The following is a 16,365-nucleotide window of genomic DNA, read 5'->3' as shown; positions in this document are numbered from 1 at the left end:
GGATGATCCCGAGCTCCCAAATATCACACAGAGGGTGGTACGTGTATGGAATGAGCTGCCAGAGGATGTGGTGGAGGCTGGTACAATTACAACATTTAAGAGGCATTTGGATGGGTACATGAATAGGAAGGGTTTGGAGGGATATGGGCCGGGTGCTGGCAGGTGGGACTAGATTGGGTTGGGATATCTGGGTCAGCATGGACGGTTTGGACCGAAGGGTCTGTTTCCATGCTGTACATCTCTATGACTCTATGACTCTATTAATTTCTGAGGAGAAAGGAGCAGGAATAGGCCATTCAGCCCCTCAAACATTCCCCAAAGTTCTAAAGGATCATGGCTGATCTGCTGTAGGCCTTGACTACTCTTCCATGTCACCTCCTCATCGCCCTTAATGCCTCAATATTTCACAAATCTACTTACCTCCTCTAGAAATGTTTGCAGTAATCTAGCGTCCACCACTCTCTGGAGTAGAGACTTCCAGATATTTACCACCTTCACGGAGAAGAAATTCCTCCTCATTTCCGTTGTCCCCTTATTCTGTAATGATGACCTATGTTTGAGATTCTCCCTCTCGTGGAAACATTCTTCTCAATATCTACCCCTTCAGAATCATAGAATCCCTACAGTATGGAAGCAGGCCATTCAGCCCATTGAGTTCGCATTGACCATCTGAAGAGCATCCCACCCAGACCCATCCCCCTCTACCCTATCCCTGTAACCCTGCATCTCCAAACATCTTTGGATTGTGGGAGGAAACCGGAGCACCCAGAGAAAACTCACGCAGACACAGGGAGAATGTGCAAACTCTACACAGAGAGTTGCTTGAGGCTGGAATCGAACCTGGGTCCCTGGTACTGTGAGGCAGCAGTGCTAACCACTGAGCCACCGTGCCAAAAATGTACGTTTCAATGTCACATAAACTAGGTTTACATTTCTGAAGTGGAGAAGGTTAAGAGTTGACTTGCTGGTGAATGGCTTTTCGGATTTTCAAAGGAATTGATAGGTTACATCAGGAGAAACCTTGTTCTATTATTGTGGGAGTCTGGAACTGGGAGGGGAACGTTGAACACACATCCAGGAGAGAACACTTCTTCACACTAGGATTGTAGAATACAGAGCATCTAAAATTCAATTCGTAATTTTAACTCTGAGGTCGATAGAGCTTTGCAAGGCAAGAATAAAACAGAATGTGGAGCCGAGGCAGGTGGATGGAGCTGGTTCCGGAACAGTCACTGCAGCAGAATAATCTTGAGAGGCTGAATGGCCTCTTTCAGTTCCTGCCATTAGTTGTTGGATATGTACGTCCTAGTAGTGGGCGGCACGGTGGCACAGTGGGTAGCACTGCTGCCTCGCAGCGCCAGAGACCTGGGTTCAATTCCCGCCTCAGGCGACTGACTTTGCACATTCTCCCCGTGTCTGTGTGGGTTTCCTCCGGGTGCTCCGGTTTCCTCCCACAGTCCAAAAATGTGCAGGTCAGGTGAATTGGCCATGATAAATTGCCCCTAGTGTTAGGTGCAGGGTAAATGTAGGGGAATGGGTGTGGGTGGGTGTGCTTCGGTGGGTCGGTGTGGACTTGTTGGGCCGAAGGGCCTGTTTCCACACTGTAAGTAATCTAATCTAGTTCTGTGGTGTAAGCAGGGTTCTGGAGGTGAATTGGAGATTTCATACTGATCCTTTAAGGCTGCCAATACTAATCCCTTCCTTCAGTGAAGGTGATACCCAGCCTCAATGTTACAGGCCAAGCTTCCTACTCCGTGATTAGCTCCCTCACTGTCACTGTCACCATTCTGGTGGGAATGGAGTACTGGAAATCCATCCTCACTATCCCCTGTGTCGTCATAAATGTGAAAGCGAGCAGTTTAATCTCTTGGGTGACTTATATCTCATTGTGATCCTGTCTAAGAGAAAATAATTTCACACCAGGTTTCATTCATGAACAAGAAACAGGAAGTAAAAACTGAGACAACTGTCGGTGTTTTAAATCGAAACAAAAACAGAAATTGCTGGAAAAGCTCAGCAGGTCTGGCAGCATCTGTGGAGAGAAATCAGAGTTAACTTCTAGGTCGAGTGACCAATTCTGAGGAAGGGTCACTGGACCCGAAATGTTAACTTCGATTTCTCTCCACAGATGCTGCCAGACCTGCTGAGCTTTTCCAGCAATTTCTGTTTAAGAAACAATAAGTTATAACTGAATAATTAGATATTCAATGTATTTATTAAATGTACACTCTCACATGTGGCAAAAAGATTAATAATGAGAACATACAAGTTGTACTCCTTATCAGTCAATGCACACACACACATTCATTCACAAATAACACAGACAGGACAGATAATATTATGGGTGGAAAATAGAGATAAAGAAGGGACAAAGTCTGTGGATCAAGAGTCCAAACCACAATGAGATGTCATAGTAATGTAAGGGTTAGTAATGCAGAGCCCAAGGCTATTGTTCAGGGAACATGAGATCGAATCCCACCAGAGCAGACAGTGAAATTTAAATTCAATTAAAAATAAAGTCTAGAATTTAAAAGTTAACCTAATTATGACCATGTCACCATTGCCAATTGTTCTAAAAACCCATCTCCAGGCAACAGGGTGGCTCAGTGGTTAGCATTGCCACCTCACAGTGCCAGGTACCCAGGTTCGATTCCAGCCTCAGGTGACTGTGTGGAATTTGCATGTTCTCCCTGTGTCAGTGCGGGTTTCCTCTGGGTGCTCTGGTTTCCTCCCACAATCCAAAGATGTGCAAATTAGGTGGGATTGGCCGTGGGAAATGCAGAGTTATGTAGGCGTTGGTCTGGGTGGGATGCTCTTTGGAGGATCAGTGTGGACTTGATGGGCTGAATGGCATGCTTCCACACTGTCGGGATTCTGTGGTTCAATAACATCCTTTAGGGAGGGAAATCTGACATGCTTCCCTGGTCTGGCCTACATGTGATTCCAGCAAACTGGCTAAGTTTCCCTGAAAAGGCCCAACAATTCCAGCATTTCAAGACACGGTTCAGGATCAGATACAAATACTGGCTATGCCAGTGACACCCACCTCCCATGAAAGAATTCTCAAAAATGGGAAACGGGACAAGCACACATCCCTGTTGGTACATCACTGAGGAAAGTGTGTAAAACACTGGACATAAAACCATCTGGTTCTGGTTCTGGTTCCTGATGAAGGGCTTTTGCCCGAAATGTCGATTTCGAAGCTCCTTGGATGCTGCCTGAACAGCTGTGCTCTTCTAGCACCACGAATCCTTGAATGAAATCCAAGCAGTCTGGATTTAAAGTGAATGAATAGACTCCTTCGTGGGAACACTGACTGATATGTTTAATCTCTTCCAGCCCTCTGGGATCAGTCTGTGTGCTGTTCCAATGCTGGCCCTGTGTGTTTGTATTCAGCCCCACTGTTAGTATTTGCGACATCAGCTACCCAGGGCCTGCTACTATCTTCATTAAACCCCCTCCTCCTCTCAGGTGCTCCTTAAAACCCACCTCACTGTCCAAGACTCACGTCTCCTGACAGATGATATGAAATGGTAAGAGTAGTAGGCCATTCAGCCCTTTGAGCCTGCTCCCCCATTCACCGTGGGTGGCACGGTAGCACAGTGGTTAGCACTGCTGCCTCACAGCGCCAGAGACCCGGGTTCAATTCCCGCCTCAGGCGACTAACTGTGTGGAGTTTGCACATTCTCCCTGTGTTTGTGTGGGTTTCCTCCGGGTGCTCCGGTTTCCTCCCACAGTCCAAAGATGTGCAGGTTAGGTGAATTGGCCATGCTAAATTGCCTGTAGTGTTAGGTAAGGGGTAAATGTAGGGTTATGAGTGGGTGGCGGGTCGGTGTGGGTGGACTTGACCGAAGGGCCTGTTTCCACACTGTAAGTAATCTAATCTAATCTAACCCCAATGTGGCTCAGTGTCAAATTTAATTGAATTAGTTTTATTGTCACATATAGAGTCATTGAGTAATACAGCATGGAAACAGGCCCTTCAGCCCAAATTGGTCTGTACTGACCATGGTGCCCACTCAGCTCGTTCCAATTGCCTGCATTTGGTCCATATCCCTCTAAACCCTTCCCATCCATGTATCTATCCAAATGGTTTTTGAATGTTGCTACTGTACCTGCCCCAACCACTTTCTCTTTCAGCCCATTCCATACACGCACCACTCTCTGGGTGAAGAAGTTGCCCCTCAGGTGCTGCCTAAATCTTTCCCCGCTCACCTTAAACCTGTGCCCTCCCTGAGATAAAAAACTACAGGTATCATCCTATCTATACGGGAATGAGTACAGTAAAACGTGTACAAGTCACCACTTATGGAGCTGTCTTAGGTACAAAGGTCCCTACGTACAGATACTTAAGTATTTGGTATACAATAGAAAATACAATAAATAAAAAGTCTAGCATAAGAGAGAAAAGGAAAAATAAAAAATAGAAATATACAATTTACTGTCCTTTCACCTCAGACCGTGCCAACACCCAGTCTCCAGGTTCACACCAGGCCCAGTCTCCAGGTTCAAACCGGACCCAGTGTCTAAGCTGCACCGGGCCCCGTGTCCAGTTTCGAACTGGGCACAATCTCCAGGCTGCACCAGGTCCAATCTCAAGGTTCACACCAGGCCTAGTCTCCAGGCTGCACCAGGTCCAATCTCAAGATTCAAACCAGGCCTAGTCTCCAGGCTGCACCAGGTCCAATCTCAAGGTTCACACCAGGCCTAGTCTCCAGGCTGCACCAGGTCCAATCTCAAGGTTCACACCAGGCCTAGTCTCCAGGCTGCACCGGGTCCAATCTGCAGGTTTGCACTGGGCCCAGGTTCCAGGTTCCAGGCCGCACCAGACCCACTTTGCAGGCTACACTGGGCCAAGTCTCATGGTCATGCTGGGATTTGAAACTCAAGGCCTGACCTCCCCACAATAGGGACTCACCTCCTCGTGGGCACCTCCAGTCCCTTGCCTCCAGTCTGGGGACACCCCCCCCCACCACCCCTACCCCCTGTGACGCCCTCCAGTCTGTGTGCCAACCTCGCTCCCAGTCCCAACCAAGTAAATTTTGAAAAATGTTTTACAAAGTTTAAAAAGCACAAGCAAAAGGATAAAGAAAGGAGTTGGAGTGGGTGAGGTCCAGCACTGGAGCCCTGCTCTGATTTACACCACCATGGGATATTTCACTGATTAGGAAACATGACTGAAATGGAGATTGTTGTTATATACCTGTGTTGCTGTGTCGTTGCTCCCCAGGGCTGACTATCCTCATATGGGAGGGAATTGGGTGACGAAGGTGGAACTCGATGTCATCACTCAGCAAGTCTTCTGCTGCTCTGTCCAGGCGCTGTTCTGTTACAACACACAAGGGCAGCTCCTCCTGGAGATTCCAAACCCCCACAAGTGTTCACCCATGGCTTGTATCTACTCATCCTACATCAAGTCCATCCTGACCTGCTCCACAGACTGCGAAAGTAAGGCTCAGTCTTCTCTTGATCCAACTGATAGTCTCTCTCCGTTGGGAAAAGCCTTGGGATGTTGAAGCTCTGGTCAGACTGCATCTGGAATATCATGGGCAGTTTTGCTCCCTATATTGAAGGAGGGATGTGCTGGCCTTGGAGGGGGTCCAGAGGAGGTTCACAAGATTGATCCCGGGGATGAGGGGCTTGTCGTGTGAGGAGCAGTTGAGGACTCTGGGTGTGTACTCAAAGGAGTTTACAAGGATAGGTTTCTGATTGAAACTTATGGAGTACTGAGAGGCCTGGATGGAATGAACATGGAGGGGATATTTCCATGAGTGGGGAAGACTAGGATCTGACAGCCCAGCCTTAGGGTGAAGGGTAACCTTTTAGAACTGAGATGAGGAAGAACTTCTTCAGCCAGAGGGTGGGGAATCTGTGGAACTCATTGACACAGAGAGCTGTGGACACCAAGGCATTGAGTATCTTTAAGACAGAGATAGATCAGTTCATGGAGAAAGTGAGGACTGCAGATGCTGGAGATCAGAGTCGAGAGTGTGGTGCTGGAAAGTTCTGGTTAATATATGGCCCCCCAGATAAGGGACATGTCAGATATTAAACTGACAATAACAGAATCTACACACGTTTCGAGCTAAAAGGCCAAGAAGAAATTAAGGGGAGAAGGCAGGAGAAACGTATCAGCCATGATTAAATGGTGGGGCAGACTCGATGGGCTGAATGGCCTCGTTCTGCTTCTATACCTTACAGTCTTCTGGTCTAATCTCAAAGGTGGATGGGTATACGAAAGTTCCCTGCAACTCTTCAGAACTCGAACCAGAGCCTGACTGAGTAACCAGGTTTGGTTCTGGAGTAGAGTGGTGATGGAAAAGCACAGCAGTTCAGGCAGTATCCAAGGAGCAGGAAAATCAATGTTTTGGGCAAAAGCCCTTCATCAGGAATACAGGCAGAGAGCCTGAAGCGTGGAGAGATAAGTGAGAGTAGGGTGAAGCTGGGGAGAAAGTAGCATAAAGTACAGTAGGTGAGTGGGGGAGGGGATGAAGGTGATAGCTGAAAATGTGTTGCTGGAAAAGCGCAGCAGGTCAGGCAGCATCCAAGGAACAGGAGAATCGACATTTCGGGCATAAGCCCTTCTTCAGGATGAAGGTGATAGATCAGGGAGGAGGGTGGAGTGGATAGGTGGAAAAGAAGATAGGCAGGTCGGACAAGTCCGGACAAGTCATGGAGACAGTGCTGAGCTGGAAGTTTGAAACTAGGATGAGGTGGGGGAAGGGGAAATGAGGAAGCTGTTGAAGTCCACATTGATGCCCTGGGGTTGAAGTGTTCCGAGGCGGAAGATGAGGCGTTCTTCCTCCAGGCATCTGGTGGTGAGGGAGCGGCGGTGAAGGAGGCCCAGGACCTCCATGTCTTCGGCAGAGTGGGAGGGGGAGTTGAAATGTTGGGCCACGGGGTGGTGTGGTTGATTGGTGCGGGTGTCCTAGAGACGTTCCCTAAAGTGCTCTGCTAGGAGGTATCCCGTCTCCCCAATGTAGAGGAGACTGCATCAGGAGCAACGGATACAATAAATGATATTAGTGGATGTGCAGGTAAAACTTTGATGGATGTGGAAGGCTCCTTTGGGGCCTTGGATGGAGGTGAGGGAGGAGGTGTGGGCGCAGGTTTTGCAATTCCTGTGGTGGCAGGGGAAGGTGCCAGGATGGGAGGGTGGGTTGTAGGGGGGGTGGCGTGGTTTCCAGCATCTGCAGTCATTGTTTTTCACAAGGTTTGGTTCTGGGCTTTACGCTTCAGGGGGAGATTCGGAAGGAGGATTAACACAGCTTCACCAGAATGACCCTGGGCCTGAAAGGGTTAAACTACCTGGACAGACCAGGCTAGCATTCCCTTGAGTACAGAAGACTAAGGGATAACCGATAGGAGTTTCAGGGTGGGGAGGAATCATATTTGCACTGATTGAGGGGAGCAGTGGGCAGGAGAGGTCAGAACAAGGGGCCAGTTTAGAGTAGGCCATCCAGGGGTGATGTCAGGAAACAGTCCCTGAACTGGAGTGAAAATTAGGAACTCATTCCTCCTCAGAGACATTGTCAAAACCATGACTAATTTTTAAAAATTGATCCATGGGATGGGAGAGTCATTGGCAGGGCTGGCATTTATTGCCCCATCCCTAATTACCCCAGAGGGCGGTTAACGGTCAACCACATTGCTGTGGGTCTGGAGTCACTTGTAGGCCCGACCAGGTAAGGATGGCAGTCTCCTTCCTTAAAGAACATTAGTGACCCAGATGGGCTTTTCCTGACAATTGAGAATGGATTCATGATCTTAATTCCAGATTTTTAAATTCAATTCAAATTCCACCATCTGCCATGGCTGGATTCAAACTTGGGTCCCCAGAACATTACCAGGTTCTCTGGATAAACAGCAGTTCAGGCAGCATCCAACGAGCAGCAAAATCAACGTTTTGGGCAAAAGCCCTTCATCAGGCCCGAAACGTTGATTTCACTGCTTGTTGGATGCTGCCTGAACTGCTGTGCTCTTCCAGCACCACTAATCCAGTATTTGGTTTTCAGCATCTGCAGTCATTGTTTTTACCTCTCTGGATAAACAATCCAGTGATAATACCCTAGGCCATCACCAGCCCATTGATTTTCCTGAGTGAGGGGCTGCTGACTGGGGTAACACAGCCATACGGGGTAACCCTTAGCTGCTCTGTGGCCAAGCCAGCTGTTCTGTTCAGGGGCAATTAGGGACGGGTAATAAAAACACATGAATCTGTCTCCCTATGTTACGTGGCTCAATGTTGAATTCTGTTTGATAATGCTCTTGCAAAATGCCTTAGAATGTTTTGCTCTAATTAAGGGTGCCATATCAATGCAAGATGTTGCTGTTTCTTAATGCTGAACATTTTGACGTCTCACAGTCAAGGCTTGGAGTGCCAATGGGATTATCACCCACAGGTTTACTGGACACACCCGGGCAATCACAAACCTGCTGATCCATCCGGAGACCACTTCCATCTTCATCTCCTGTTCAAAGGATGGTTCGATCAGGTTCTGGTCACTGGACATCTATAGCCAGCTTCTGAGGTGAAGACCCACTGTCTCGGGAACAAAGAGAGAGTCCCATTTCCCTGGCATCTTTCTATCTCTCTCAGAACATCCCAATGCAAGTCAGAACGGGGAACCAATTTGCATGCAGGAAGATCCCAACGGCAGAAATGGGGAATACCACCAACTGACATGTTTGGGCCAACACCTCTCTCTGTCTCAGTGTAGCACCGAGGGAGTGCTGGCCAGTCAGGGATGCTGGACATTGAAGCTCTGCCTGTTCTTATTGGTGGATGTAAAAGGCCCCTTTTTCAAAATAAACCAATGGTTTTTCGGTCCAGTGTCCTGGATAGTATTTATCCCTGATGCAGCATCAGGGAACCAGGTCATTGTCATTTATGGGAGCTTGCTGTTCACAAGATGGCTGCTGTATTTCCTGCAGTACCTCAAGTGGCCACACTTCAAGAATACTTCTTCGGTTGTAAAATGCTTTGGGATGTCCTGACTTTGTCAAAGGTGCTATACAAATGCAAGCCTTCCTTTTCTTTATTTCCGCTTTCTGTCACATTTCCCTATATTAAAAATAATAGTTAGGGTAAATACGACCTCAATTAAGCTTGTCTACCAAATAGTTTTGAAAAACAACCAAACGTTTTATACCGAGAGGCCTAAATTCAGGAATCAATGTATTGGGGTGAAGGGTCAGTGGATTGGCATTAGTGTATTAGGGACAGGGGTCAATATTGAGGTGAGAGGTCAGTGTATTGAATTTGGGGTCAACAGTCAGTGGTTTGGGCTTCTGGTTGGGGAATGGGGTCAGTGGTTCCTGAATTAGGATCAATGTTTCAGGGCCAGTCTATTGCGTGGCGTCAGATGTCAGTGGACTGGGATCATGGTTCAGGGCATTGGAGTCAGGGGTTAGTGGAAATGTTCTAGTAGCGTTTACCAGTAACAGTAACTGTGTCTTTTGCTCTCTCGGGGATCCAGTCTGTCTGTGTTTGAGGAAGGCATTAAATGGATGGGACTCACAGAGACTGGCCTCCTGTACTGCTGCTCGAACAAACATTGCCACATCTACATCCTCAACTACTTCACCCAATTCTGGAGCTACATTGGCAATTCCATCAGCCACATCGGCCTGGCTTACGCCAAGCAGAGAACGACCAGGGTCACTGTGCTGCAAAAAGACAGCAGGTAGGAGGGTATTGATATGCCAGTGTCACATGTGCAGTCCCTATAATGTGTGCCCAGTGTGGGTAGAGATTGTCAAATGCACCCTGTTACCTGCCCAGTGTCAAACAATGAGTCTTATAGGTCTGGCTATGATTAACAAGTGCACTTATCCAGTGACAGTGCCCAGTGTCACACCCAGTAACTGACCCAGTGACACTGTCCAGTGTCAAACCCAGTGACAGTGCCAAGTGTCACACTCAGTAACTGTACCAAGTGACAGTGCCCAGTGTCACACCCAGTAACTGACCCAGTGACACTGTCCAGTGTCAAACCCAGTGACAGTGCCAAGTGTCACACTCAGTAACTGTACCAAGTGACAGTGCCCAGTGTCACACCCAGTAACTGACCCAGTGACACTGTCCAGTGTCAAACCCAGTGACAGTGCCAAGTGTCACACTCAGTAACTGTACCAAGTGACAGTGCCCAGTGTCACACCCAGTAACTGACCCAGTGACACTGTCCAGTGTCAAACCCAGTGACAGTGCCAAGTGTCACACTCAGTAACTGTACCAAGTGACAGTGCCCAGTGTCACACCCAGTAACTGACCCAGTGACAGTGCCCAGTGTCACACCCAGTACCTGACACAGTGACAGTGCCCAGTGTCACACCCAGTACCTGACACAGTGACAGTGCCATGTCACACCCAGTAACTGACCCAGTGACATGTGCCCAGTGTCACACCCAGTGACAGTGCCCAGTTTCACACCCAGTAACTAACCCAGTGACAGTGCCCAGTGCCACACCCAGTAGCTGACCCAGTGACAGTGCTCAGTGTCACACCCAGTAACTGACCCAGTGACAGTGCCCAGTGTCACACTCAGTAACTGACCCAGTGACAGTGCCCAGTGTCACACCCTGTAACTGATCCAGTGACAGTGCCCAGTGTCACACCCAGTGACAGTGCCCAGTGTCACACCCAGTAACTGACCCAGTGACAGTGCCCAGTGTCACACCCAGTGACAGTGCCCAGTGCCCATTGGTTGAAATCGTGAATATTGTTTATTTCTTTCACCCAGTCGGGTATTACCTGGTTTCATGGTGATTTTGTTTTATTTCCAATGAGTCACTGTTCCTGTTTTAAAATAAAGCCGTGTATATTTCCCTCTCCTCATGGTCACTAATTAAACAAAAGAGGTCACCTCTTGCTGACCCTTTGCCTTGGCATCTCTGTCTCTCCTGGTTCTATCTGTTTCCCTCTTGTGGCTTTCTCACTCTCCCACTGGATTATCACGGGCAGTGGGATTTTCAGGGGTGGTCTGCAGTTCCAACATAGTTCCTGTGTAAAAGGCGCTATAATAGGTGGAAGCTGTTGTTGTTGTTATTAAAAAGCTCCATGAACCTAGAATTGAAACGCCCCTACGTTCTTTTGTGTTTTGGCTTTAGCCTGAGGATCATGTCCCAGGTTCTCGGGACCAAGTTATCTGTGGTCCTTCCTCTGCCGACAGACACTCCTGTACAGACTGTGGCCTGCTACACATACAGCAGGTCTCACAACCTGGTCTTCTTCCTTGTGGACCACATGGAGATCTGGATCTACACCGTCAGGTGAGGAGTGGAAAGGAAAGCTGTAGGTACGGTCTAGGAGGGGGAATCCCACTGGCCTTCCTGTCTCCAAAACCCCTTCTCCCTGAAGTGATATCTGAAAGAAACATCAAAGCTAGAAACAGGAGCATTGGAATCTAGAAAGTGTCTAACAGTCACCCAAGCCATCTGTAATCACTTTGCTTCAGAGAAAGTCTAGAGAGGTGGTAGAATCTTGTTGTGTCTGACAGGATTTCTCACTCTGAGGAAGAATTCTTAGAATCATAGAATCCCTACAGTGTAGATAGAGGCCCACCAAGTCTGCACAGACCCTCCCAAGGGCATTCCATCCCAACTCAGCTCCTCCCAACCTCATCTCTGCATTTCCTGTGGCTAATCCACCCTAACCTGCACATCTCTGCGTGCCCCATGGCTAATCCACCCTAACCTGCATAGGAGTAAACTGTTGGAACCTCAAGTCAACACTGGTATTCAATACGAGCAAGACTAATCTGATTATTTCCCATTTCTGCTGACCTCCAATAACCTTTAACCCTGTGCTTATCAGGAATCTCTGCCTAAAAAAAGTTCAAAGACTCTTGATTAGTTTAATTTGGGATTATGGTCAGCATGGACTGGTTGGACTCAAGGATCTGTTTCCATGCTGCATCTCTCTCTCTCTCTGACTCTTTTTCTGTCAGCTCTTCTGGAAGAGAGCCCCAAAGACTCAGGACTCTAAGATAAAAACTTTTCCTCATCTCTGTTTTAAATGGGCAATCCTTTTAAAACAGTAACCTCTGGTCCTGGATTGTTGAAGAGGTGGAAATATACTCTCCACATCCTCCAGGTCAAGACCCCTCAGGATCTGGCATATTCTAATCAATTATATTGTTTATATGTTTATGATAAGGCAAAGACACACAAACCAAACTAAATCGGCCTCCCTATTCCTGGATTCCCAAGTTAAAACACTCAATGACCCTTAAGAATCAGTCAACAGTTCCTAACCAGATTTGAAGAATAACAGGTAGAATAAGAATAGACACCAAGTTTATAATTTAAACAGAAATTAACAATTTATTATTTAAAATGCAGAACATGGATAAACAACAAGACAATCTAATTATTAACAAGGTCTAAACCCAACCTTTTTTAATCAGAACATCCACTGATATGCCAACAGACATAGTTAGGGATAAACTAGAAAGAAAAGATTTATAATTTGCCACTTCAGCAGTTTTACAATGGGTACCAGATGGTCTGAAACTCTTGGTGAATGGAGTTGTTCAGAGGCAAGGAAACTCGAGGTCTTGCTTGAACTCTGGAGTTGCTGACCCATGCAAAAAGATCCAATAGCCTTCCAGGCTCATTCATTTACTTCTTACAGAGGAGTACTTTCTTAACAACAAGTCAATGAAACCCGAGAGAGAGAGAGAGCTGAGCCCAGGCCATCTCAGGTGCTGAAGGATCCACATTTCTTAGATAATAATTAACCTGCGATTATCTTTCCAGGCCAGTTCCCATCAACCAACAGCAGTCTGTTTACTAAGCTCTCCTTTCAAAGTTCCACTCTCAACATCAGCTAACAGTTTCAAACCAAAAATGAGAAAAATGGAAATAAAATAGTGGAGTGTCAACTTTAACAACATGCCATTGACTCCGGCCACACTGAGCCGTGAGTGAAAAACCAACATGTGGGTGTGACAGGAAGGGTGCACAGTCTGAGGTCAGGACTCAATCTGATTGGGTCAGTGCTGGGTCAGCTGTTTTCAGGGAGGCCAATTGCTGTTAAGGAATATTTCTAGGCTGGATACTCCAAGACTTGGGAATGACGCAGGATGGAGCTGTGTGCTTTGTCATCCTTTAGCTCTGTTCCTGGGATGTGGGTGTCACTGGCTGGGCTGGCATTTATTACACATTCCTGGAGAAGGGGTTGATCATCTGTATGTGTGTGTGTACTTACAGTCAGATCTTCGAAGGGGCACTTGCAGTTGATGGTATTGGAACATCAGATCTAGGAACATTAGGAGGCCATTCAGCCCCTCGAGCTTGCTCCTGCTATTCAGTATCATGGCTGATCTCATCTCGGCCTCGTCTCCATTTCCCTGCCTGTTCTCCATAACCCTTCACCCCGTTACTAATTAAACATCTGTCTATCTCCTCCTTACATTTACTCAGTGTCCCAGCATCCACCGCACTCTGGGACAGTGAATTCCACAGATCCATGTCCCTCTGAGAGAAGGAATTCCCCATTGTCTCTGGTTTAAACCTGCTGCCCCTTATCCTAAAACCATCACCTCTCATTCTGGATTGTCCCACATGAGGATCCATCCTCTCTACATCTACTGTGTCGATCCCCTTTAGCATCTTATAGACCTCAATTAGATCTCCCCTCATTCTTCTAAGCTCCAGGGAGTATCGGCCTAAACTGCTCAATGTCTCTTCATCAGACAAACCCCTCATCGCTGGGATCAATGTGGTGACCCTCCTCTGTACCGTCTCCAATACACCTACACCCCTCCTCAGGTAAGGGAACCACCAATGTACACAATACTCCAGCTGTGACCTCACTAATGCCTTGTACAATTACAGTAACACTTCCTTACTTTTATACTTGATTCCTTTATCAATTAAAGATGAAATTCTATTTGCCTTTCTAATTTCTCACTGTACCTGCAGACTCATTTTTCTGTGATGCTTACACAAAGACACCCAGATCCCTCTGCACTGAAACTCCCTGAAGTTCCTCTCCATCTGGACAAGTTCCTGTACATATCTGCTGCCCTTGCCCCTCTAGATGTTGAGAGTTGGGATGGTGCTGTGAAGGGAGGCTGGTGGATATCTTTAGATGGTTCAAATGTACATTGGAAACCTGTGAAAGGTATTCTTTCACCCAGCATCATAGCAGTGCATTGAGAGGAGCTGTCACAAGTGTGCGAGTGAGTGTGTTTGTGTGTATGTAATGTGTGTTCTGTGTGTATGTTCTGTCCGTACAGTTTGTGTGTGTGTTTTTAACAGTGGAATTAGACACGGGGTAGGGTGGGTGGGGGGGCCTCATTTATTGCAGTACCGTCTCTTCACAGTTTCAAACTCCTTCAGGACGGACCCAGCCTGCAGGTTTGCCGTGTGGAATGTTCCAGAAATACTTGAAAATACGAATGGTAGCAAACAGTCAGCCAAGGCGTGAGTAATCTCCGGGACACGTTGCTTTTGGGAGGAGGGAGAGGGATGGGAGAGCTCCGTGTGGTTGAGAGAGGGGCAATTGTCACAGGCCTCAGGCCCCTGTCCAATCCCACCTTGCCCCAGGAACCAATCCGACTCTGAATTTGCCAATTGCTTTGGTCTAACCGCCCGCTTGCTACCCACTGCTCTCGTTCAGTCCTCCATTTTGTGGGTGACTCGAGATTTTCCAGAAGTAATCTGCATTTATATAGTGCCTCTTCCGTTCCACAGGCCACCCCCCAGAGGAGGTTTTTCTATTTCTTATTCCCGTAAGGGATGTGGATGTCACTGGCAGAGCCAGCATGGGCTGCCCATCCCTGAATGCCCTTTGCCCCAGTATTAACTCAACCATTTCAGAGGGCAGGTCGGAGTCAAGCACATTGCTTTGGGTCTATCGTCATCCAATGTAAGCCAGACCAGGTAAGGATGGGAGACTTCCCTCCCTAAAGGGCAATAGACATAGAAAACATAAAAACATCAAAAATAGGAGCAGGAGTAGGCCATTCGGCCCTTCAATTCTGCGGCACCATTCAATATGATCATGACTGACCTTCCAACTCAGTCCTCTGTTCCCACTTCCTCCCCACACCCTTTGACCTCTTTAGTCCCAAGAAATTAATCTAACTCCTTCTTGAAAACATTCAATATTCTGGTCTTGGCCATTTCCAGTGACAGAGAATTCCACAGGCCCCCCCTCTCTGGGAGAAGATGTTTCTCCTCATCAGTCAATCAGATAAGTTTCTATCACAATTGGTGACAGATGTGGTGGTCATCATTAGCTTTCAATTTCTGATTTTAACTTTATTTTTGTAGCCAACCTGTTCAGTGATGTAATGACATCCCTCTGGAGGAGGTGGGACTTGAACCTGGGTTTCCAGGCTCAGTGATACAGACACTACCACTGCACCAGAAGAGGGCTCTAATTTCAATTTTTAGTTTTTTAATTTTTATTTTATATCTGGACCTGCTATCACAAACAACCGAATGGCTTTTTCCATCTCCAAGTCACCTTGCTGATTTTCACCTGCTAACCACCATTGGAGAGTCCGGTTGTGTAGTGGTATTATCACTAGACTGTTATTCCTGAGACCCAGGTAATGTTCCGGGGACCCGGATTCAAATCACGCCATGTCAGATGGTGGAACTTGAATTCAATAAAAAAGGCGAATTGATTGTCAGGAAAAACTCATCTGGGACACTAATGTCCTTCCACTCATAGAGATGTACAGCATGGAATCAGACCCTTCGGTCCAACCTGTCCATGCCGACCAGATATCCCAACCCAATCTAGTCCCACCTGCCAGCACCCGGCCCATATCCCTCCAAACCCTTCCTATTGATATACCCATCCAGATGCCTTTTAAATGTTATAATTGTACCAGCCTCCACCACATCCTCTGGCAGTTCATTCCATACACGTACCACCCTCTGTGTGAAAAAGTTGCCCCTTGGTCTCTTTTATATTTTTCCCCTCTCACCCTAAACCTATGCCCTCTAGTTCTGGACTCCCCCACCCCAGGGAAAAGACCTTGTCTATTTATCCTATCCATGCCCCTCATAATTTTGTAAACCTCTATAAGGTCACCCCTCAGCCTCTGATGCTCCAGGGAAAACAGCCCCAGCCTGTTCAGCCTCTCCCTGTAGCTCACATCCTCCAACCCTGGCAACATACGTGTAAATCTTTTCTGAACCCTTTCAAGTTTCACAACATCTTTCCGATAGGAGGGAGACCAGAATTGCACGCAATATTCCAACAGTGGCCTAACCAATGTCCTGTACAGCTGCAACATGATCTCCCAACTCCTGTACTCAATACTCTGACCAATAAAGGAAAGCATGCCAAACGCCACCTTCACTATCCTATCGACCTGTGACTCCACTTTCAAGGAGCTATGA

General features: G+C 47.3%; 1 pseudogene; it reads right to left on the bottom strand.

Annotated features, from left to right (window-relative positions):
* Positions 1 to 5,985: 5,985 nt before the first annotated feature.
* Positions 5,986 to 6,105, bottom strand: LOC140483999 (U2 spliceosomal RNA; annotated as a pseudogene).
* Positions 6,106 to 16,365: the final 10,260 nt, after the last annotated feature.

The sequence above is a fragment of the Chiloscyllium punctatum genome, chromosome 12 (genome assembly GCF_047496795.1).
Source record: "Chiloscyllium punctatum isolate Juve2018m chromosome 12, sChiPun1.3, whole genome shotgun sequence".
In the NCBI taxonomy this organism is placed as follows: domain Eukaryota; kingdom Metazoa; phylum Chordata; class Chondrichthyes; order Orectolobiformes; family Hemiscylliidae; genus Chiloscyllium; species Chiloscyllium punctatum.
The sequence above is the reverse complement of the archived record's forward strand: the minus strand, read 5'-3'. Positions and strand labels throughout refer to the sequence as shown.